The sequence below is a fragment of the Python bivittatus genome, unplaced genomic scaffold (genome assembly GCF_059951505.1).
Source record: "Python bivittatus isolate LINGU-HERP-01145 unplaced genomic scaffold, Pbiv_v1 ctg000020_np1212, whole genome shotgun sequence".
Taxonomy (NCBI): domain Eukaryota; kingdom Metazoa; phylum Chordata; class Lepidosauria; order Squamata; family Pythonidae; genus Python; species Python bivittatus.
This window is the reverse complement of record NW_028277030.1, coordinates 98,272,437-98,297,599: the sequence shown is the minus strand read 5'-3', so window position 1 is coordinate 98,297,599 and position 25,163 is coordinate 98,272,437. Positions and strand designations below refer to the sequence as shown.

The window sequence follows — 25,163 nt, the reverse complement described above, 5'->3', positions numbered from 1 at the left end:
GCTCTTCTTGACCTCTCGGCGGCTTTCGATACCATCGACCATGGTATCTTTCTGGGTCGGCTGTAGGAGTTGGGGTTGGGTGGCACAATGTTGTGCTGGTTCAGCTCCTTTCTCCAAGGCCGAACCCAATTGGTGTTGATAGGAAGCGAGAGGTCCAGCCCCCGGCCCCTACTGTGTGGGGTGCCACAGGGGTCAGTGCTTTCACCGCTCCTATTTAATATCTACATGAAGCCGCTGGGTGAGATCATCCGGCGCCATGGAGTGAGGTATCATCAGTATGCTGATGATACCCAACTATACATCTCCATTCCAGGTGCCTTAAGTGATGCTGTGACTGCCCTTTCGCAGTGCCTGGAGGCTGTGGGGGCCTGGATGGGGGACAACAGGCTTCAGCTGAACCCTGGTAAGACGGAGTGGCTGTGGATACGGGGGGCCTCAAGATCTAGGACTCTGTCATCTTTGGTTCTTGACGGGGTTGCACTACCCCAGACAGACCCGGTGCGTAATTTGGGGGTTCTCCTGGACTCACGACTCCTGCTCAAAGAGCAGGTGGCAGTCATGGCCAGGAGGGCCTTTGCACGACTTCGTGTCGTGCGGCAGTTACGCCCCTTCCTGGATCAGGGAACCTCCGCACAGTCACTCATGCCCTGGTCACCTCTGGGTTGGACTACTGTAATGTGCTCTACATGGGGCTACCCTTGAAGAGTATCCGGAAGCTACAGCTGGTGCAGAATGCGGCGGCGTGGACAGTTCTTAATGCCCCTAGGAGGGCACATATAACACCGCTGTTGCGCGAGCTGCATTGGTTACCAGTTTGTTTCCGCGTCCAATTCAAGGTGTTGGCCATCACCTTTAAAGCCCTTCATGGCACGGGACCAGGTTATCTGAGGAACCGCCTCACCCTGGTTACTTCAGCCCGTCCCACTCAGTCCAGCAGAAGGGGCAGGTTGCAGACCCCACCGGTCAGGGAATTTCGATTGGTGGGGTCTAGGCAGAGAGCCTTTTCTGCTGCAGCACCCGCCCTATGGAACATCCTGCCTCCTGAGGTCCGGTGTGCCCCCTCCCTCATGGCCTTCAGGAAAGGTATTAAATCCTGGCTTTGCCAGAAGGCCTGGGGGCCAGAGGGGGGCCCGCACCTGTGGAGATGGCTGGTGGGATGATGGGTTGCCCCCCCCCAGCATCTTACAGGTTTTTATAGGGCCAAAATTAGAGGAGGTTTTTTAGGGTATTTTTAATACGTTTTTTAATTATTTATAGTTTTTAGCCATCTTGGAGAGAATTGTATTTTTTCTTTTTTATTGTGAGCTGCCCAGAGTCACCCGTGGGGGAGATGGGCAGCATACAAGCCGAATAAATAAATAAAATAAAATAAATAAATAATTGGATTTGGGCAAATGACATAGGGTAGAAATCTCAGCCAATTCTCTTAGCTCAATGGACTTGTTGGGAATGTCAAGAGCATTCCCATAAAATGGGAGTGTTGGAAAGTGGGGGGTTCCCCTTTTAATAAAATAGATGCAATAGATGTCAGGATAGAATTGCCCAGGAATAAAATGCTTTTTTTACCAAAAGATAAGTGTTAAAGATTTTTCTGCCACTCTCTCTAGTCCCCTGAAACATTATAAGTCATTCTGAGATGGCTGTTGATCTGATGACCTTTCTGGGCAGTTGAGCATACTATGAAACAAAAGCCATCAGCCCTTTTTAAATTTATAACAATGCCTGTAGGTCCAGCTGAGGTCCAGAGGCCTTTTTAAAATTAAATGATATGTTGGGAGCAGGTCCATTGCTTTGCAGTATTATACCACAAGCACATATTCATTCCAGATACTTGTTTAACTTAGTCTAAATATTTTTAAAGGGCAGTTGAAGTGGTGAGTCTGGCATGTCAGAAGAGGGATGTCTGCTCACACATCTGGTGCTCATGGGCACCATGTTGACAACCCAGCTGCAGTAACATTTCTGGAATACATGAACCTTTGCACTGGACCAGTTTAGAAGAGGTGTGAGTAATGTGAGGAAGAGAGAAAAGGCATGCAAGACTGCTCTATAAATGGCAAATGCTGTATAACATAATAGTGTTTCCTTTTAAACCCCCAACCTGCTTGCCTGCACTAAAGAAAATGAATATACTATTGTCTGGCAATGGTGAAGATTTTTCCCAACATTTTTATATGTTGTTTTATATTTGCTACTGTGCCGACTAAGGATGGCTCAAGAAGAAAGCAGGAAGTTTGAAGTAGCTCATTCTTTAAACGAGCAATGACTTAGTTTGAAGGCAATATATGGAATGTGATGTTAAATTCCTTAAGGCTACTTTCAATGTTCCTTTAAACAAAGCTTCAGAATTTTCCCCCTTTACACTGTTCTGCCCCTTTTCAATCAACCCACTAAAAAGATTACTTGGTCAATGTTCTATTTGGAAGAGAAGTTGCCCTGAAAACACATTAATTGGCCATTTTCTATACCATTTCCATAAGAATTATGCTGATTTGCTGAAAGAAAAACCAAACCAAACCAAACCAGATAGGATAGCACTTAGCTGTAGTTAGAGTGAGATTAGAAACACAGATAACAAACACCTGCACATATCAATCCATACATGTCTATCAACAAAGTATCTCTATATTGTCCACCTGCTATAAAGCTATGTTACAATCCCTAAGAAAAAGAAATCAAAGAACATTTTTAAATCCGAAATCCTGATTTGGGGGTTATCATGATTATCAAAAACTCATTTGTCTAATCTGCATATAAAGCCATGCAAATGTCTTTCCACAATAACATATTTGTTGTCATTGTTGTGTAGCAAATGCAAATTATTCTTTCCTTGTTTAATGCCATTTAGATGTAGGGCTTCTGTTGGGTGGAGGTGACGCTTTCCCTGTATTTTTATTATTAGAAAAATGATGGTTTTTTTGCTTCTAAATTCTATGATTGTGGCTCAACATTTCATGATGATCTGTTGTATCAGAATATCACTAGTAACCAGCAACCCATCTCTCTCCTAGTGATAGCGTCATACTGTAATGTACAGTAAGTCTTAGATTTGTGCTGAGTTAGTTCATCCCATTCTAGGCATGATGCTCATGTTATCAAAATTTTATTCTCTTAAAATAAAAAAAATCTTTTCTGTAGTGGGTCATTTCTCCATCTGTGGGAGTGCCCATCCTCCCCAGGGATATATATATATGGGTTATGCAATGCACTTCAGAAATAATTAGGAAATGGTGTTTGGAGTACACGAGAGCATGAGTATAGCACTCTTTAAAGCAGCCTAGCCTTTCCCCGAAATATGGTTGACTGCAGCTGCCATATGCTTTTTGGTTTACAACCCTCTCTCTCTCTCTCTCTTTCATTCTGACACCATTAAGCCAACACATCAACATAACCTGGGCAAAAGAGAAGTCATTTCATCTTAGAAAGCACTAATAGATTCGTTAGGGGAGTCTTTTGAGGTGGGCCATGTCTTCCCAAATATATTTGTGAGGTAGACGTGGAGGTGGGCTGGATTAGGTCAAGAGGCTGGTATGGTCTCTAGAATATCATAAACAGGTGAGTGGGCTTCTATAGGAAGAAATGTCCTGTTACATGCACACTATGATTTCTTTATTTCAGGCAGAGTCTTGGAGGCAACCTGAGCTTAACTGAGCATAGAGGTATTCAATCCATTTCTGGCAAAGTGCCCAAACATCATCTGAGTCTGTTATGGAGTCATTTGCCATGGCACAAACCAACTTAAAGAGGAAGCAGCAGTTTGTCATTCATGCAGTAGTCATGGGAGACCACTGAAAATAGTTTAACTTTGAAGCTTGTTGAGACAAGTAAAATCATTGGATAGATTACTTTTGCTTCCAAGAATGTGCAAGAGGACTTCAGTCTAACTACAGCAATTCAAGGGCATGTGGGGAGAGTGAAGCTGAATGTGTACATATAGAGATACTTGGAATGAACATAAAATCTTGTGACGACAGATGGGAGAAGGCACATCCAGAATCTCTGATGCATGACTGTCCTTGACAACTAGCCATTTTGTCCTTCTAATCCTTCCCTCTGGGTTCCCTCCCTAGCTACTTTTGCTAGGTGAAAGCCATCTCTGATGCAGTTAAGTAGACACAACTAAAACAAGGTTGGATATTTTAGTATCACCCACCATATGGGTATTTCTATTCAAGTATAGGCAAAGTTTACTCGTAGATCTACTACTTGCTGCCACAAGACGTGTGCATGCCTAATTGGGGAAAACACTAGTGAATACCGCCAAAGCAATAATTGCATAGTTTGGGATATAGTTTTGCCCAGCTTTATTGTCAAATGTCATTATTAATTATTACATCCCCAAAATATTTTTTGCTGGCTTCGAATGTAAAATATGATTCTGCAGATGCATCACCAACATTGCCAGACCAAGCAACTATTGCCTGTTTTCCAGATGCATCTACATCTTTTAATGTTAAATCTCTTACTCTTTCAGCAAGCCTTGCAGAGGGGCATGAAACTGTGTGAGTTCTTTGCAACATTGTGACATTTTTAATTTTCATTTCAGTGTAATTACTCTTGGCTGGTTTGAAATATATGAGATCACTTGCTCACAGTTCAATCCTGTACATCTCTACAGTACTCAGAAATGAGTCCCATTGAATCTTATGGAACTTATTCCCAGGTAAGTGAATATAGGACTGCAGCTGCTCAGATAAGTAGCTTCTGATAGAGATGATCTTCTCTAATTGAGTCAACACTGTCTCTTGTTTCTTTCAAATGTTTATGAGTTTGCTGTCCTCCCTCCACATCTAAAGCCCTTCTATTCTTGACTGTGTTTGTTTTGGGTAACTGAGTGGTCGTATTTCCAACTATCTTTCTGTCATGAGTGCTTCTGAGAACTACAGCTCACTGAGATAATACAATAAGGTGCTCGCATGTTGATCAAATATTTATCATTGAATATTTGCCAGCATCAGAAACCAAAAGAGAACTCTTGGAAAAGAGGTGAGCTTTTCATAATAATTAACTGAGAAAGGTTGTAATCCATGGGTCAATTCTTAATCAAGTGTGGGAGGGTTTTTTTTTTTTTTCCATTCCCAAAGCATTAGCACATGGCATCAACTGCAAGGATGATGAAATAGCTGGCTAAAGGGAGGTCTGATATGTGCATCACTGACAATTATAGCAGCCTGGAATTTTAATGTCATCTTGAATAATCTTGAAAAGATTCTTGTGGAACCCTTGACTAGGACATGGGACCCCAGTGCAAAGACTGCCTTTTTTCTGTAGAAAGTGGACCATTACCTAATTCATTGTTTTTACCAATAAAAGAGAATATTTGTAGCTCAGGGTTGAACTGTGGAGTCCTTGGGGTTCTCTGAGCTTGGTTGTTTTCTTGAAAATGTTTCGTTACCCGGCTAGGTAACATCTTCAGTGCTAGAGAGAAATGGGATTTGCTCTCTGTTTATATACAGTGGCATGCCCTGCCAGTGTTGGTGGGGGTGGGGGTTTTGTTTGGTTTTATTTTTTCCCCCTCTGGTAGTTCCTTGATTAGGGTATTGTTTACTGCTTGAATGTATGTCTGGTGATAATCTTGGGGTTAATCTCTACTTATCTGGGTGATGATTGCTGGTGAGGAGCTGTTCTGGTCTTTTGTTTTCCGTTCTACTGTCTCTTTTGAATAGTGTGTAGATGTTGTTTATCTCTATGTGCCTGTTGACAGCTGCCTTGTCTGAATACCAAGCTTCCAGGAATTCCCTCACATTTTTGGATTTAGCTTGGTGTAAGATGCTGACAGTTTCCCAGTTGAAATATGGTTAAGTCTGTCCATGTGTTGTGAGATTAAGGAGTTTTTATCGTGTCAGCATTGTTGTTATGCTGAATTAAAGCATGCATTAGTGAAAAGTGAGGTACAAATTATATTGAAACCCTGGACTAAACCCTGCACTTATGAGATCTATGACTGCAGTTCAGTATATGTACTTACATGGCAGGTCACCATCTGTTGGTCTGAACTAACTGCTGAAAGATCTTGCTTGCTTGCTTGCTTGCCAGGAAAACTGGTTTTAAGATCTCCTCTACCACTGCTGCCATACATGATAAGATAAACTAAGGTGAAGATATCTCTATGGAAATTGAAAGTATGATCAAAGAATCCATATAATCATTATGGGGCAAACAGATTCAGTTCATCCTGAATATGAATGCCCAATGCAGTTTGGCAGAACAGAAATCCTTTGAATTCTTCTTACATAGTAATTACTTTCTCTGCCTATAGAGTACAGTCTACCCTGTTTACACCAGACTTTGCATTATGTATGCAAAATTATTATTGTTGTTAGTAATTTAAAATAATTATATAACTGAATTAAACTAATAAATATCAATCTAGTAATGTTTGCCGCTGCATGTTTCCTGCCCTGAGATCTTCAGTGATGTAGCAAAAATTGAGAACTCTTAACAGTTATGCAGGAAGCTTCAAAATTACTTGAGGGACCATTTCTCCCCAATTGTTTCTACCCATTCAGTCTGGTCAGGCAGGATGGGCATGCTTCAGGTCCCATTGGCTAAGGAACGCCAGTTGGCCCATTATTTTAACCTTGGTCAAATAAACCATGCAAAGAGAGGACTCTTTGGAAAAGATCCTGATGCTGGGAAAGATTGAAGGCAAAAGGAGAAGAGGACGGCAGAGGATGAGATGGTTAGATAGCATCACTGAAACAATGAGCATGAAACTGAGCAAACTCAGGGAGGCAGTGAAGGACAGGAAGGCCTGGCGCAATATGGTTCATGGGGTCACGAAGAGTCAGACACGACTTAATGACTGAACAACAAATAAACCAACGTTCAATTGTTTCTTTTTTCTCCCAGCGATCTTTAGATTTCTCAAAGAAAGTTCAAGCATCTGCTTTCTCATACTCTTTGTCTCTTCTCTCAAAATTCTTGGCGTCTTTGTCAAGCCCCTTTTGTAATTCCAATGTAGTAACTTCAGCAAATTCCTTCTGTAAATCTAGAGTAAAAAACGTATCCATGTCACTCTTCTGGTTTATTATTTGCATGTCTTTTTTAATTATTAAATCATCATCCATAATGGGTTGCTATTTCTGGTAATGTTAAATTGCTTTTTGACTGGGACTGGATGATGATGTCTTAAAGATTTTATTTGTAGAGAGGAAATAGGGGTATAGGTTTAAATAGAAATGAAGATATAAATATAAACGGAAGGATTCAAATTGGGTTAAATAAATATAGTTTGTAATAGTTATGTTATTTCTGATAACCCTTAATGGACTTTTGCTGATTAATTTGGAGAAATGGTTTTAACTTACAGAATAACAGATTCCAACTTAATAATAGGAAAAATGTATGCACATACAGTACATACACACACACCTACATACAAGGACAATTCAACAGTGGAACTAATTACCAGCAATGTTGGTGAGTTCACTGAATATTAATTTTACTGAATATATTCAGGAAGAAGTTGTATGGTCATAATAGAATTACAGAATTGGAAGGGGCCATTTACACCATCAAATCCAACAGTGCAAGAATCCAACCAAAGCATCACATGTATGTCAAGTTTCTGAACCCACTCAATGTAGGGGAACTTACCACCTTCCTGGGTAATTGGTCTCATCATTGAATTGCTCTCCTAAAATCATTGTGGATCCCCATGCCTATCTATAAAACTTTATCTTGTGAGTTCTGCATTTGTGTGACAGGAAGCCAGAAAGATATAGCTGCATGCTGTACACTCTGCCATCTGAGTTTTAATTCCTTGAATGAGAATGATATCCTGGAGCTGGAATTCTGTGATTTAATGCTTTGTCTTTGCATATATATTTCTGCCCCTCCCAATGAAGTTAATGGGGAACATTCTTTGCATTAGAACTTGTCCAAAGTTTCACCATCAAGAATGTGGTATGGCTGTAGTTATATTCAGTTATGATACAAATGTTGTCCCATGTCCTATCCTTGTCCCATTTTCCCACCAAGATCAGCCACTCTGATTGAATATTCCATTGACTTGTCTGGACCAACATATTCCTCATGCCAGTGGAATATTTCAAACCTCACTAACATAATAAGACTTAAACCAAATTCTGGTGAAACTCAAGCATAGGTTTGTCCTGCTTGTAAATCAGCTTGTTTGGTTCTTGTTAGAAGTTTGTCCTGCTTTCTGTGAAATATCGAAGATCTCCTTCCTCCAGACTAGGAAATTCACCAGTCAGTTTCAGCCTTTTTAACCAGCCAGCCACCATCCCAGTAAATAAGTAAGCAAGCTTCATAATTGGGGATGGGACAACACACACTCTAACCCAAATTGAGAGCCATCATTTCAGGGAATACAGTCAATTCATATTTGCCCCAGTCCTGCCTGATATCCCATGAGTCCTTACACCAGTGAAACCTTAATTTAATGGCCCAATGGATGGGTGTCCATCAATTCCATATGTCTGTTAAATTGCAAATTATGCAATTTGTGGTGAATTACACCTCTTCCATAGTATAATGCAGATTGCATAAATTTATTTAATTTCTATAGCTGCCCATCTCAACAAGTGACTCTGGGCAGTGTACAATCATAAAAACATAAAACAATTAAATCTGTATAAATGATATAGTTGAAAGTGGTTTCATTTGCATATTGACCTAATAATGCATACAATATTAAATTAATGTAAATATAAACTGCCTTGTCCAGACTATTTCCAGTGCAATGGACTTGTTCATTATTTCAGGGGGATGTTCAAGCAGAAATATGGTCTGTTGCATTCAAAATCTGCTGAAGTTGGGGACCATCAAATGAAGGATTCACTGTACTCACAAGTCATCATTACATTCCTGAATCTTTCACTACTGGCCAGGCAGAAGTGGGCATGGCCAGGCCTTGGCAGTGAGTAATGTAGCAGAAATCCTCACACTTTTGACCAATTTGCTTGGAGGAATGAGTGCTTGGAATTCAGGCATTAGTTCTAGTCAACTGGATTTTAGTGTTTACGCAACACAGGTGAGCAAGGGAAGGCAACTGATTCACAATTATCTGTAGTACCATTTTGCATAAACCATTTCTTTCTTGCCTCCATATTAACTACATTTGTAGGTTCACACACGATGCAATATCATATTGTGTACTGTGTGTGCTCAACCACTGAATTGTCTTGGTTCTAATCTTATATGTGTCACTCTGAAATCTATATGGGGGGTGTGTTAAAATGTTTCTTTTTACCCACTATAAAACCAACAGACCCATTTGTGACCTGTGTGGTCAGCCTAAGAAAATAGAATTTGAACTTAAAATATTGTCAAATCATACTTCTAGAAACTGAAATGTGATTTAAATAATCATAAAATCAATCTGCTGTTGCATACAAGTTTGCTCAGCTCAGTTGCCATTCAACTCAGAGTTGGTTCCATTTAGTGGTTTGGCAGATCCTCGTGTATTTTTGGATCAAAACCTAAGACCAGTTAGGACAAAAGGCCCTGGAGTGAAGCAGAGAGAAGACTCCAGCAAAAAGGGCTATTTATTTATTGTTTTAAAAATAGTTCAGCCAATCTCTAATTGTATTGATTTTGGCAAGAGAATATTATGATTTTCATTTTATTTTTGCAATGCTCCATTTTAAACAGTAGATTAAAAAATAGTAGACAAAATTTTAGTAGACACACACATCAATGCACTTTGTTTTATTTTTATTCCTTATTGAAGTGTCCAAGATGATAAATATAGAGCACGGGGGTGGCCTGCTATCTTTTCTTTAACACTTTTCAATTTCCAACCTTATTAAATTCATTCTCCCACCTTTTCCTTTGTCTCTTCCTTTATCCTGTCATCTGTGTTTCAGTTCCCTTAACAACCTCCTTTTCCTCATTTACATTTTGTCAAGGGACTACAGTATAAACCTCTTCAGGGACTTTTACCTTCCTATGATGTTGGTTTATTAACTGGCCAAATAATCAAGTGAAATATATTTTAAATCCTATAGCTCAATCTCTAAGCACATTTTTAGAAGTAAACCTACTGTGTTTAAAGGGGCTTACTCAGAAGTAAGTAGGCATGAAATTGAAGTCTTCTTTTATCTGTTTTTTGTTGCTGATTTAAACAATATTCACAGAAGAACTTAACAAAACTCTCGCATAAGCAAGTGATGTTCTTTATGCCACAACACGGAAGCCAGATTCCAGGACACCCATCCTTTCCTAACCTATTACTCACTGGGGTATTGTGGGAGTTGAAGTCCAGCATAACTGAAGGCTACCAGGTTGTGGGAAGGCTGTTTTAAAGAGTGTGAAGCATAACAATTTCAACATCCAAAATTCCAACATCCATGGAATGGTTGGGGGTCAGAAATGTTAACTGCAAAACATTTTGCACACCTCTAACACAAGTACACTGTATTCAGTTCATAGTACTTCTACTTAAGCAACAGGACTATATCTGCTGTGCATTAAAGGATTCCTGCAAGTCCACTGTGGTGATGCTTGTGAATTTTGGTAGTATGATTGCTAAAAATCAGTAATCTGATTATTTCCATCCTGGGTTTTAGAAAACACTAAAATTTGAGTAGACCCTAAAGTTAGCTTAACACATTTCAAAATCAAAGCAATCTCTCTCAATCCAAAACACTGATGGCAAAGGAAAATTCCAATTGCCTGAAAAGACCTAGGCAATGCAGAAGCAGCGTCCTGCCCTCCGCAGTCTCTCAAATCATTAAGTGCTGTCCTGCAGTCACCTGAAGTGTAAAGGGTAGACTTCAGGGGCTGCTGCCAACATTCATGAAAGAATTACACATTTGAAGCTGAGTTTGACTTGTAATCTTGCTCTGAAAAGTCAAGCAATGAGATGGAAATCTGCCAAACTTCACACTTTTGCTGCGTGTTCTGCTCAACCAAGTAATTGTTCTTTTACTAAATGGTTTGCTCATTTCATTGCAATGCATGCTAGGCACCTCACAAAGCAATGTGAATGTCTATGTCCAAGAATGCAGAGCTTGTCCATTTCAAAGACAGCCTAAACATTCTAGAATAGCTGGCTGGGGAATTCTGGGAGTTGAAGTCCACTCATCTTAAAGTGGCCAAGTTTGGACAACACTGCTCTAGAAACAATTGAGTGCCTGCTGGTTGACCAGCAGCTCTTGAAAACAGGTAAGAAGTGAGCACAGGAACTTTCTATTGATTTGGAAAGCCAATTGCAACTTATTAAAGGAACCAGTTTCCACGTTTAAGTAACTTCTCTCTATTTAATACTATGAGTTTGAGAATGAAAAGATGCAATGAATTTCGAGTTCAGTTTGCTAAGCAGTTTAACATCACCAAAGCAGAACAAACACAATGGCTGCATTAGTATCACACATTTGACTCAGTTCCTACTCTGGGTAAATGATGCAGTGGCAGACAATCAATAGAGTCTAAAGCTTTCCCAGTTACATAAGGCAGTAATATCTCAGATCTTTGCAGAGGCTGGTCAGTAGTCACACTTGAAATGATGAAAAACTAAATAAACATCTATGCCTGATCAAAGAATGCCATCCCTCCAAGTGCAACTGCAGAAGTGATTTTTCTTTTTAATCCCCTTCTGTAGGGATATTCTCAGGTCTCATTTCTCTGCAGCCAATTAGAAGAGATTAATCCAGGGTTAAATCTCTCTTCTGGGATGGCTGACCCCAGGGCTGTTTTAAGTTAAAACTAGCCCTCTCCTACCCCCTCTTCGGTTTGGATTTTCATGTTCACTTAACCTCATCTTTCTGCAATGTGTGAATGTATGAGAATTCTGTGTCTTGTAGAATTTAAGCAGTACTAGACTTAGGAAATGTGGCTGGAATCCAAGGGTTCTTCTGTTCTTATTTGGGAGAGGCTGGGTGTGTTCACCCAGTGTATTTATCTATGGAATTAGTTCAACTTTCTAGATTCACACAATACACTGAATTATAAACTAATCACACCGGCTGCGTTTGCACAACACTCAATAACTGGAATGAATGAATGAATGAATGCAACCAACAAATAGCATACCTTTATACCATTTGAGGGATGGTAACTGGCACAGTCAAGAATGTATACTCTACAGCAAGCCTGGCTTTGCCTCAATCTACAGAATTACTCTTTTGGCACACAGTTTAACCAGCCCTCAATTTATAATCCAGCCTCATTTCTTTGACAATGCTCAGGTTACTAGTTTCCCTCACAGCTATTTAAACCATGCGCAAGAGAAAGTTACATTTGGTATAAACAAAGAAAAGAGGATAAGACTTTTCTACTGTGCCTATGAAAAGGGCTAAAATGAAGCAGCTGGGAAAAGGGAATCCTTTAAAGGGTTATATCTTCTAGCCAGGGATACTGTTTGCAAGCTGTGCTACCAGAAGATCACATTTCCTGCCATCCTCTGGATTGCTTTTGTTAATAATCATTAGGAACCAGCACTCAGCTCTGGAGTCACATGTCTCTTGGTGAGAGACAAGTTCCACCACTAATCCTGGTCCTCCTCTCCCATTATTGTTCCATTGACTATTGTTGATTTTCTTGAGAGGCTGGAAACCAAGGATAAATGAGAAATTGGAATCACAACACTGGTGGGGCAGGTTTCCCTAGCCAATATTGCAACAGGCAGGTAAAATAAATAAACAGAAATTCACCATTTATCAACAGCTGTGAGCTAGGTCTATTCAGGGTCATTGTGCACATATGCCTCGGATCTCATATGGTGCTCTAAACTGCCCTGGTTTTAGATTTCACTTACCTCCCTGGTTGCATTCCATTTGCTCTGGTTCCTGCTCCTTCTTTATCATTATTTTAATGGTGCTGGTGCTTGACAGCAATGGTTTAAAATCTTCCTAGCTCTTCTAAAAGTGTCCATTAATTATGTGGCAATCTTTCCTTTCCCTAACTGGCTCCACTCATCACAAGAAGGTTCTGGCAAGCAATTAGTTGGTTGATTAGCAGGGCAGAGCAATGGTACGGTTAAGAAAAAGGCATATACTTCTGCATCCTGTTGCTTAAAAAACAAACTTGGTTAGAAAAAATGAGTGCAGGCCATTGATTTAGTTACTGGGGGTGTTTTTGTCCATTTGCAGTTCAGATTTGAGGCACACAACTATATTTATATATTCTGGGAGTTGAAGTCCACTCATCTTAAAGTGGCCAAGTTTGGACAACACTGACTTAAGGTCATCTGCATATCATGCTTGCCCTCATGCAAAGATCCCCCACTTGCCATTTGTCAAGGATATGAATGCATAGCAATGGGATAATGAATTCCAATAGGATTGAAATTAATGTGGAGTTATTGAAAAGTGAGAAGAAAGTAAGCATACTTGGGGAAATCTCCAAGACCCTCCCACCAGCACTGGGAGAAGAGGGAATCAGGCAGCAAACCATTGATAGATGGATAAAAATAATTGGGAAAAGAAAAAAACAAAAAATGGGGAGAAACAGATAGAAGGGAGTATTATGATGGAGGGCATAGTTGTCTGGGTGACTGGCTGGTGTTTTGAACAGAAGCACTCCTGTCAGGAGGTGAGGATACACGCAATATTTTGCTCTTGGCCGACTTGGCTAAAATATGAATGGTTAGACAATCTTCTAGGGTCTGAGGTTTTGCTTAACAGGAGGCCAAATAAGGGTTTCCTATTGGAATTATTTTCAGCACTCTCATTAAGATACAGTTTCCAAAAATCTCTGAGGGAGAGCCAAACCATTTCAAAGTTGATATAGATTTAGATGGGGTCTAGGACTAAATTTCTTATGTTAATGAAGTTTATATAATGAGGCAACAATCTAATATAATCTGTTGATGTTCCTCAGTGTAAACATGCCGACATCTGTCTCAGATTGTGATCTAACCAAAATTGTTTGCTGCTATATTGTTTAATGGTCCAGATGTGCCTCCATGAAGAAATACCATCAGATGTATTAATCTTGGGGCTGCTGGCTCCAAGCAACATTGTTCTCCATAGAGAACAAGCGACTGACTATGGATTTTTCTGATTTTATAGTATGTTTGCATGAACCATTTTATCCCAGCATGGCTTAGGGGTTAGAGATTTCAAAAAAGGTCAGAAGACCTGCTGTGAATACAAGAGTAATTTTGCCATCCAAGCGAGATCGCTGCCTGACATCAAGCATCATCATCAAAAGCCATAAAAACAGATGCCATGTTTTGTGATTTATTTAAAGCCAACATGAATCTTCCTCTCCACCTTTAGTAGCAACTGTTCTTTGGATGAAAGAATATTCGGTAAATATTGATATCAGCATCTGACTTCCAATAACTCAGAAGGCCCACTCAACCTTTGTACAGTACCTAATAGGCAGCAGTCAACACCGGACAGTATCTGCCAGCTGGCATGTAACAAGAGTCAACGTTAGCCACTATCTTATATATGCAACAGAGAACCATAGAAAGCTTTTGCTACCCAGTAATCCCATAAAGCAAAATTATATGCACAGGCAACAGATGGGGGAAAAACAAGGGAATGGCAGTGACAGCCCAAGAACAGAACTGAGGCTTAAACAGTAACATGCAACAAATTTCCCAAAGAGGCATGGTGACTGAGTTCAGATGTCACATTAAGCCATAAGACTTTTGGTGTGGGGGGAGGGGGTTAACTGTTGAGTTGATCTAGCCAGGTATGAGTTATTCAATAAACCATAGTTAAGCAAACCATGGCCTAGCACAATGTGTGAACCAAGTTATAAGGCTAACTCAAAACACTATTAAAACATTATTCTCAAAGTGTCAAAATGTTCTAGAATAGTATGTGTGTTTTAGAGAGGATGATTAACCACACACAATGTATATAAACTGGCTTTTCATTTGCTCAAATCAATATGGCAATACAATTCTAGATTCTCATACAACAGCCAATTTAGCAGGTTAGGATTGCCTGGGGAACAGATTATTGGCGCACAAAATTGCCACAAATAAAAACATGTATGCTCCGAGTCATTGCATTTATTTTCAGAGACTGGCATGATAGCCTTCCTCTGTGACCAGCTCAAATGAGGTCAAGCAGTATCCATTTAAGGAGAGAGATTCTTAAGAAATGTAACTGCCAAGCCATGTTTCCAAAAATGCAAAACCACTTTCATCTGCCTTTCTGAAAAAAGGAGCAGCTGCTATTTAAGGCAGACAGCTCCTTATTTTGTAGCTGGAACCCTTATATAGCAGTGGATAACTTTCATGAATCACCATGGAGAATCTGTTAAATCGATGTCATGCTGAGGGCTGAAGAGGAGGTACTTAGAACATTTCAGAATCAGAAATAGGGACATGGATATTTCAATGTGCAGAATTGCCCATTTGTTTCTTTTTTATTCTTCCCTATCTGTTCCCATTTCTTGAGCCTCAAAAGGATAGTCTTTGTATTAGTCCACCCAAAAAGGATGTCCAAATCATGATTTATTTATGTTTATTTCTTATATTTACACTTTACCCAGACCAATTCTGGGAATGGCTTCAAAAGCCATATTCCAATTTTGATGGGGTCAAAGTGAAAGTAAATAGAGATTTAAAAAAAAAGGAAGGAAGGGAATTCCAAATAAACAAGGGTATCAGCTGCATACACATTTCTTACAAAGCTTATTACTCAGAAGTAAGCAAGGGCTTTCCTTGAAAACTGCTCCTCTCTGATTGCTTAAGCACAGTGAGTCTGATTAGATTTAGTGCAGCTTATTCTCAGGTATGTGTGTATTTGCAGTCTCCCCGCTGAGAATTAAGTATCAGATTTGCTGGATAACCCCATAGCAGGTCTTCCCACTCCCCCTTTTTGCTTTGCCAGTAAAAAAACCTTTATGGAACTACTTTTTCTGTAGAATAGTTGATGCTTGCAGAGTACAAGCCTAGAAATGGCTGTTCAGAAGTGAGTCCAACTTAATTCAAAGATGCTTATTTCCAGGAAAGAAGGTAATGGTTTTCTGTTTTTGTTTTAAATAGAATTAAACAACAGAAGCAGAATCGGAGAGTACCAGTTGAATTTGCAACATTGCAACCCCTTCAGAAAAAAAGTGTTAACAGTTCCTTCACCTCTGTCACCACTGGGCCTGATTCCCATGAAATATAGTCAGGAAAACATCTTTAGAAGTTGTAACTCCCTTTCATTCATAACACCTTTACCAAAGATAGCGAAGCTCACTCCCAGAGCTCACAGCTCTGCACCTAGCCATTGTGCAAGTAGACAGCGGGCACAGTCAGCCTTCAGCTGCAGAGAGAAGGCCATTGGTGAAATTGTTAATTTGCCATTTTTGCCATCATCAGACTGCCTTTGCCTTTAACCGGTGTAAAAGACCCTGCTTCTTTCAGCAGAACTATCCATTGATAAAATGGGTGACCAGCGAACCAGCTCAGGATAAGCTTGTAGAGAAAAGGAGAGGAGATAAGACAAAGACAAGACAAAGTGAGTCTAAGATAAGCAATGTGGAGGAGTCCAAAGAAAGCTTGATTTCAGTTATTGAAGACTTCTGATTTTTTTGTGGCAAAGTTTTGTTGTTGGACCAAACTTTGGAAAATGTTAGGGCCTTGGGAATTCATGAGAGTTGATAGGTATGAATTGTCATAACAGAAATAATATAGATAATTGAAGTTGCCAATTTTGTAATGGCCTTGGGCATCCATGGGATGGGAAAAGAGCATGGGATGTTACATATATCATGACATCTTGCAAATGGCATGAACTGAAAAATACATTATTTCTATGATGGCATCATGATAGCTGTGATATCATCATAGCTTGTACCAAAAACTGATGGCAATGACCTTTTGTTAGTGCAAAAGGAAAGTTGAATATGCACAAGAATATTTGCATATACAGTTATAAGATGAGTATAAAAACAAATACACATTAAAAAAAACCCTACTGTTTAAAGTCCAGAAGTGCAGAAATGGTAAACTCCAAATGCCACCCGATTATCATGCCTCTCACCCATTATCAGAGCTGTGCTGCCTGGGGCTTGTGGGTGCTCAAGACTCTTGTTAAATTTGGAGGGATTATTAAAGCTTCTTGTTAAAAATAAATAATTGGATAAAATTTAAAGTTGCAAACATGGATGGTGAGACAATGCACAGAGGAATGGCAAGAAATGATCCATGCACAGAGGCCTGGTCATGTCTGCAGGGTTGAAGAAACTAAGGTTTCTTCAAGAAACTACAACAGCTGCATAAGGGATGTTGAGTGGGAGAGTACTTGAGGAAGACCTGAAAGAGGACAAACTTGCACATACTGTAGCTTCTTGGCAGCATGAATCACTCGCCTCTCTTTCAACTAATTCAGTTCTGAATGAATAGCAGGAAAGAAAAGAGAGAGAGAGAAATGGGATAACTGTTCTCCAGAGCACCAAGGACGGATTTTTCTTGGCCTATTCTGTACTGGGTGAACCTGGGGAATCCCTTGTTATCAAACTGGCAGCGTGCCCCTGCCCAGGACCACTGGCCATGTAGGTTGGAGCTGATAGAATCCAAAAAGATTTGGAGGCCCTGCTTCTGAAACTGCTTTCAAGGAGAGCTGGGCAATAGTCTGGATAATGGGCCATTGTGTGAGGATGTAAGCTTTATTATCGTCTTTGCTTCTGTGCCTTTAACAACAGTCTAAGATACAGAAAAAGAATGGAGGAAGTTATCCTCATCAGTTTATCTCCATGATCAGAAAACGTTACCAGTAAAAAGCTGGCAGCCCATTGGAATGCAAAATGCAACAAAAAGAACAGAGAGAACAGAACAAATAGTTTTTACTGGTTTCTTTGCAGAGAAACGCTTTTGAATCTATGTGCAAATATGGGAGCTTCTGCTGTTTCATTATCACTAGGTCGAATGTAATTTTCTAGCTCTGTCTTACTCAACTAGCCTGTTGGTTGGTCTATAAAAGGAACTGGGAAATTAATCTGTGTGCCTTCTTTGGCATGTTAAAACAATGGAATTTAGATGGGAAGGTGTATGGTTACATATACCACTACCAGGCTTGTGGTAGTGACTGAATTAACTTCTTGCTCAGGAGCAAGCTTCAACACATAAATCACCACATCTTGATATACCACCAGCATTGTTTGGCCACTCCACTTGTTCATATTTCATCTCCTTGCACTTTGGAGAGAGGAAACACAGGTTCACCTTTTGGCCTTTCCTGCATAAATGTGTCATGTTACTATGGTTACCTCCCATGGGGGACATGCTCTTTAGAGTTCTGTTAATGTCTGCAGTGATTGACTAAGAGGCCCTAAAGATATCTTTTTAATACTCCAACTGGTTGTTGAATAGATTTTGACAAGTAAAGGTCAGGGTTGAAACCTGTTCATTGGCAGCACTTAATGGACATTGATCTATTTTCCCATATTTTGGGATGGTATTCCATAAATTGATAAGGTTCCACAATCAAAACTGCTGGATGATTCTGGTTTCAGGTCGAACCATGCTTAGATATGATGAACATTTCTAAATTTCTATCTGTTCCCATTTGGGACTGCGAGATTAACAGTCCAGATTCATTTAGTAGATACATGTGCTTTAAGCATCATATTAAAGATGTACTACTTTAATGAGAGCCAGTTTGGTGTAGGGGTCAAGGCATCAGGCTAGAAACTGGGAGTCTGTGAGTTCCGGTCCTGCCTTAGGCACAAAGCTAGCTGGGTGACCTTGGGCTAGTCCCTCTCTCTTGGCCATTGGAAGGAGGCAAGGGCAAACCACTTCCAAAAACCTTGCCAAGAAAACTGCAGGGACTGGTCCAGGCAGTCACTAGGAGTCAAAAACTGACTCAAAGTTACCAAAACCAAAAATAAACTTTAGTAATTCAGTGGATCAGAAACCTGAAAACTGATGGGCTGCTTTAATGAATAGCAGAGAAGTGCTATATTTCAGCAAGGTCCAAATCATTTCTCCCAATTTTTTTCTGAAGTAAGCACAGTCCCATTGACTACTTTTCTTGAGATGAAATCCTGGAGAGGGCTCACAGAGAAGGCTTCTCTAGGTATTCTGCCTCTGTTGCCACTTTAGTTTCCCTCTCCAGCCCACAGCCATAAGAGATGATGATAAGGAGCTTTAATTCCCCTGACTCTATTCATGGTGGCACCAATACTGATCAGGCCCCCATGGATTCTTTTCTCACTTTGACAGGGTGGAAGAGGGATAATGTGAAGGTCCTTTACAGCAGCTGGGAAGACTGAGTCTCATTGGACTCACTCATCAGTCCATTTACCAGGGGAGCAGCTAATTGGGTGAGCCATCTCATGCGACATGGCAGAGCTCTCTCTTTCACTCATACAGCGGGAAGGATATAGCTGAGCCAATGCCAGTTCCACTTTTTTTGTCACACTTAAAAGACCCTACATCTAACTATTTTCAGACATTCAGATGTAGTCATGGTTCTCTTCTTCTCTTTCTGCACCTCCCTCTTCTTCTGAGTTTTACAGTTGAGTTGTCTTCTTTTAGGGAGGAAAGGAACCTTGTTGGTGCCAGTAGGTTGCTCCCTGCCTTTCAGTTCTAATGGGGTGGTGGTAATAGGGGTTGACTCTCCCTCCTTTTGTTAACAGAAAGCTACAGTACCTCTCTTCCAAACGTGGCACACAAAGTAACTTCTGCTCTATTATATACAAAACTGAAGAATTTTAGAAGGGGGGAGGTGGTGATAGAAAAGAAGGAACAACTGTGTACCTTACATAGGGACAATTTTATTACTCTGTGTCAATCATGCCTTTTCCTTTCCTTGCATTCTAAAAATTATGCCCTCCTTAATGGATTTCTGCAATGAGAAAAATGATATAAAAATGGTAGGAATTACAAATGGAGGATAACATCATCTGATTCCCCCTCCTCCCTAATTCTGTATATAAGGCACAACAATGATATACTAAAGGCTTATCTACAAATACCTTATAACATCAATTTAGTTATTCTTTGTAGCATACAGATATGATAAAACTGAGTATGGTTTGAAAGTTCAAATATTACTCTGGTAGACTAGGAGCTTGAAGTGCTCCAGAAATACCTGATACAGCCTCCTCCAGAATCTTGTAACTTCTTGTGTAAAATGCTAATCCTATTCTGTCCACAGATATATGAATTTACAATGCACAACGCATTTTCCTTTACCACTACATAAACTCATAGAATCAGAAGTTAGGAAAAGAAAGAGCAAAGAGCTGTTCTTTTAGAAAGCACTTTTAATATATTGACAAAATTGATGCTTGTATAGATGGCCAATAAGTCCTAAACTACATATGACAATTTTTTCATTTGAATGCATCCTATATTGCATTCAAAGACTTGCTGATCTTAATTCAGTTTGGACTCCTCATGAAGGAGGAGTAAGAACTGTGAAGTTGCTCATCCAAGGTCTCAACCTGGACAGCAGAACTGAGACAAAAGTAAACTGGTAATAGTCTTTCCCACAGTAATGCCTAGGAAAATACAAATCAATTCCATTCACTGTCCCTGTCAACTGGGCAGCCTTCTCATCCATTGAGATGAATGGTGAATGGTGGCCAGGAGCAAATGTGACCAAACAAGTATAATGAGTGAGAGAGGCTTAGGTAGGTAGGGTGTGGGTGGATGGAGGTGTGAGGGTTGGGTGAGATAGGCAGAATGCACCCAGATAGTGGATGAGGAAAGGCTGCGTGGGCAGGGATGGAGAGGCTGAGGCTTATCTTATGGTGGATAAGAGGAGAGACCACCACGCGTAGCTAACAGGTAGAAGAGACTGAATGTGCTATGGGTGAGCAGAAGAGGTCTGAAACCTGACTGAAGGGATGCTGATAATCAGATTCCTCCAGGACACTCACCACCTTCTCCATGACCTTTCTAAAAAGTTGGCTCCCTATGATCGCTTAATTGTTCTTGAGGGGTCCAGCCCTTTGAAAACTGAAAACAAAGAAAGAAAAATCTAAACCTTCTTAGCCACACCTACCACCTGGTATATTAAAAATAGTAGCCCAATTCCCTAGACCCCCTGTCCATTTGGGGGGGGGAGAGGAGACTTGGAGTACAGTATGAACACTAGGCAGACATAATTTGTGACCAGTATTAATTCAACCACATGTTCCTTTAGATCAACCTCCCCCCTCCACCTTCAGTCTTTGAAGAATTTCACATGAAGTTTTTGCTTTGAGAAGTTTTTTGGTCTAGTCCTTTCCCCAAAAAATTATTAAAATATTTTTTACACTAGAGAGGGTTTATAATGCACAAGGTGGGCAAGAGATCTCTCCCAGCTTTTTTATTTATTTGTTTTTTAAAAGCCCTGTGAATAGCCACACCCAACTCTTGCAATCAGTTCTCTTCCTTTTCTTCCGAAGCTTGGAAGAAGCCACGGGCTTCCTGATTCAATCTCTCTCCTCCATCACATGGAAGGCAGAGGGCAGTGAAAGAGTGATCGCAGATGGAGTGGAGCCAGTGAGCACCTCTTGGCTTCCCCCTTCATGATGTGACTCAACAGAGCTTGTATTTGTTAAGAATTGGATTTATTTATGTAAGGATGGACTATGCCTGTTTTATATTTGTACAATAGATATCCGCATTGTGTTTTGTTTTAAATGGCTTGGCATTAGCGAGACCTCCATTTTCCTCACTCCTTTTGCCTAGCTCACTTTTCCAAAGGTTACTTGGATTGTGTTTTTCCTGTTTTCAAGATTTATACAATTTTTCCCCTCTGGCTTCTGCTTCCATTACTGGCTTTGTAAAAAGATTTTCTCTGCAGTGCTTGGATTTGTAGTTTTTGCAATCATTCCCCTGGACCTGAGACGACTTGTACAAATGGTATTCTTTGTCAAAGCCCTGTTGTTTTGTTCTGCTTAGAATAACTTGATTTGGGCCCAGCTTTGCCCAACAATGGAGCTGCGCTTCATCCAACTTGGTGCTACAGCTTACCCACTTTGCTTGTATGCTCACTGAATGCCACTATCAGTTACACAATGGCTTTTCATTTTATTTGCTTTTTTGAGGTCCATTAAAGTCAGCCCATTTACTCAGCCTCCTAAGTCTATTTTTAAATGACACACCTTGCTAAGGGTACTGTCCTTACTCTCCATGTGATTCGTTGGCAAAGCTACTACTTACACATTTCATCATTATTTTCTTCTTTTGCTGTTTTCTTCCTTTTTAGAGAGGCTCCGGGAATCTTTTCTCTGTAAGTTCATTCACGTGACCCTTATCCACAGGTCATGACTACTTGCCCCATCTCTAAACCACTTGGCATACGGAGTGAAAGAGCCTTCTGGCATACTCATTTTATTTATACATTTCCTCCTGCAATCAGTGAACCTATGGCAGCTATTGGCACCCCAGGCCAGTGCTGCTGGGAATTGAGGGGTCAGGGCCCTCTGAGTGACATCACTAATGATCTCAGATTTTTATGATGAGTAAGGAGATGGCAAGCCATTGAGGCTCCTTTTCCTCTTGCCACACTTCTCGGGTTGGAGAATAGGACTGGCTATAGGGTGTGTGGGTGTGTGCACATGTGTATACACCCATATCTTTATGTATATATAGATAACGCCTTTCTTCCTTCCTCTCTTCCTTCTATTCATGATTTCAAGATAGCATGTGTATAAAGGTGAAGCCTCCTTCAACTCTAGCTCAGTCTCTGGTGTTTTTATGGACAAGTCCCTGGAGGGTTTTTTGGCAATAGTATGGAAGCAGCTTGCCAGGATTTTCTTTTCTTTTTCAACTTCTAGTCTACAGCCCTGAGGCTTTCCTATGATCTCTCTTGCAAGTACTACTTAGTTCCAACCCTGGTTCCCTTCTACAACCATGCTGAAACACAACTGTAATACAGTGAAACCTATAACAATTACAACTGATTGAATACCCATATTATCAAAACCTTTTCACCTGGTGCCAGAAAGATATCTCCTGGATGCCTCTTTAGTTAGGTACACTGTAACGGAGTTGCCATTTCCTAAAAGATCTCCTTTCTTGCTGATACATCCAAGAAGAGGAAGCACCTGGTTAAGAACCTCTATAGAACCTCTATAGAATAGTGTAAACCACAGGAAGACTAACATGAAAAGAGTAACAAACACCTTCACATTCACTCCATGTTTGCTGTCAACTATTTGATACATTAATTTTGAAGTCCCTCCTAGTACATATTCCTTTTTGCAATATACAGTCTAACACTCAGTGCAGTTGGGATCTCAGCCTACAGCATGGTATTAGCTGCAAACAAAATCACATGTACATTCACACCCCTAACCAACACACTTCCAGTGTCACTACATGTATTCCTTACCCATTTCTTCCTAAATACATTGAACAATGAAGAGCTCCTAACACAATGTTATCTTACTCCCTTCTCCCTGTTGAACCATTCATGAAGCATTTCATTTATTTTCAGGCAGGCTTTACTTCCTTCTTACACTGTTCCTAGCAAATTCAACAACCAAACGTCATATTCAAGGAAAACGTTCCATAATTCAAGCCTATTCACTTCATCATGTGCTTTCTCTAAGTCAACAAAAGTACAATAAACATTATTTTTTCATATTCATGCACTTCTCGGTGACCTACTAAACAACAAAAATCTGATTTGTGCACACACACACACGTACCTGCAGATACTCCTGGCTGCATTGCACCTCTCTCACCCTTTCAAGTGAATTCTGTCAGATACCTTCCCTAGTAATTACAAGCCTTTGGTAATTTTTGCATTTAGTTGTGCTACCTTTCCTTTTGTATGTATGTACAGGAATAATTACAGCATTTTTTCTAATCACCAGGCACAGATGCTGTTTTCCCACAAACAAGTCGCAAAAGCAACTCCTATGCAAGCCAAAACCTTATTTTAATATTTCTCCAGTTACTTCATGTGCACCTGCAGCCGTACAATGTTTCAACATTCTCTTTGGATTTAGGACTTCATCCTTTGTTTTCCTTATGCACATATATTTATAATATTCTTCATTTTCATCAAAATTAAACCTCATTTTCTCTATCCCTTTTAATTTTAAGTGTTCTTTGCTCTCTTTGACCACATTCTTTGTAACTATCCCTTTCTCACTATACACATTATACAATACGTTTCTCTAATCCTCATGTTTTTGTGGTAAATGTTCTATTATAATCATTTTTCCTTATCCATAAATTCTTATTTCATCATTCTATCAAGTATTCTTTGTCATATATTTCTGCTTGGTGCAGTTCCACTCCAGGAGCATCCATGGGGGGGGGTGGACATCAAAAAAAGTTTAGATGGCAGCCATAACCATACAGTCAAAGCCCTACCTCACATCTTACACACGTACAAGGGGGCAGGGCTTTTATCACACAGTTGCAGCTGCCACCTTGAACTTTTTCATCTCCCCCCCCCACAAAGGCCACTGCTTTTCACCCATTTCAGTGGCACTCAGAAATCTAATTCTTTTCACTCTCTTCCAAGCAGCTTCTGTATCCTTTTCTCATAAATCCACTTTGCATTGGTTCTGTTGGGAGATTCATCTGTCTTCCCCCTTTCTTCTTGTTCTGAGAAGGAAAAGCATGAAAACCTTACTTTTGGCATTCTTCAATATATGTACATTTTTGTTTGCTTTTCCCTTCGTTTTTGTTTTGTTTTTAGTTTATTTAAATTTATTTATAACATTTATGTAACTGTCCATCTTATATCCAACTCTGGGTGGCTCCCAACCAACAGTGAAAACAACATCAATATATTAGACAATATCAATATATTAAAACCATTGCCAGGTCCTCTCATCAGTCTCACCCTATCCCAGCACTTGGGGGAAAAAGCCAGGTTTTAAAGTGTTTTTTGGAAGGCTAGGAGGGTGGGGGCCTGCCAAAATTCAGGGGGACAAGTGTTTCATAGAGCAGGGGCTGCCACGGAAAAGGCATGCTTCCTAGGTCCCATAACATGGCAATGTTCAAGGGAAGGGACTAGAAGCATGCCCATCATATCCAATCTGGTAGGAAGGAGAGATGTCCTTAGGGAGAGGCAGTCCCACAGGTAACCTGACTCTGTACCATGTATAACATCCAGAGTTGTAAGATTGAGGCAGTTAACAAATACAGTGGTACCTCTACTTACGAACTTAATCCGTTCCATGACTCTGATCGCAAGTCGAGGTGGTCGCAAGTCGAGGTAAATTTTCCCATAAGGTTCAATGTAAATACGGTTAATCCGTTCCACCCTCCGAATTTGGTCGCACCACAAGGCAAATATCCCCATAAGGTTCAATGTAAATACGGCTAACCCGCCCTCCGAATT

General features: G+C 40.2%; 1 long non-coding RNA gene across 1 annotated transcript in view; it reads right to left on the bottom strand.

Moving 5' to 3' along the window:
- The window catches only part of LOC112540620 (uncharacterized), a 34,058-nt gene extending 10,435 nt beyond the window's left edge, over nucleotides 1–23,623 (bottom strand). Inside the window, exon 1 of the long non-coding RNA XR_003084697.2 lies at nucleotides 23,512–23,623. This is a non-coding gene — a long non-coding RNA (uncharacterized LOC112540620). The remainder of the gene's footprint in view (nucleotides 1–23,511) is intronic.
- Nucleotides 23,624–25,163: the final 1,540 nt, after the last annotated feature.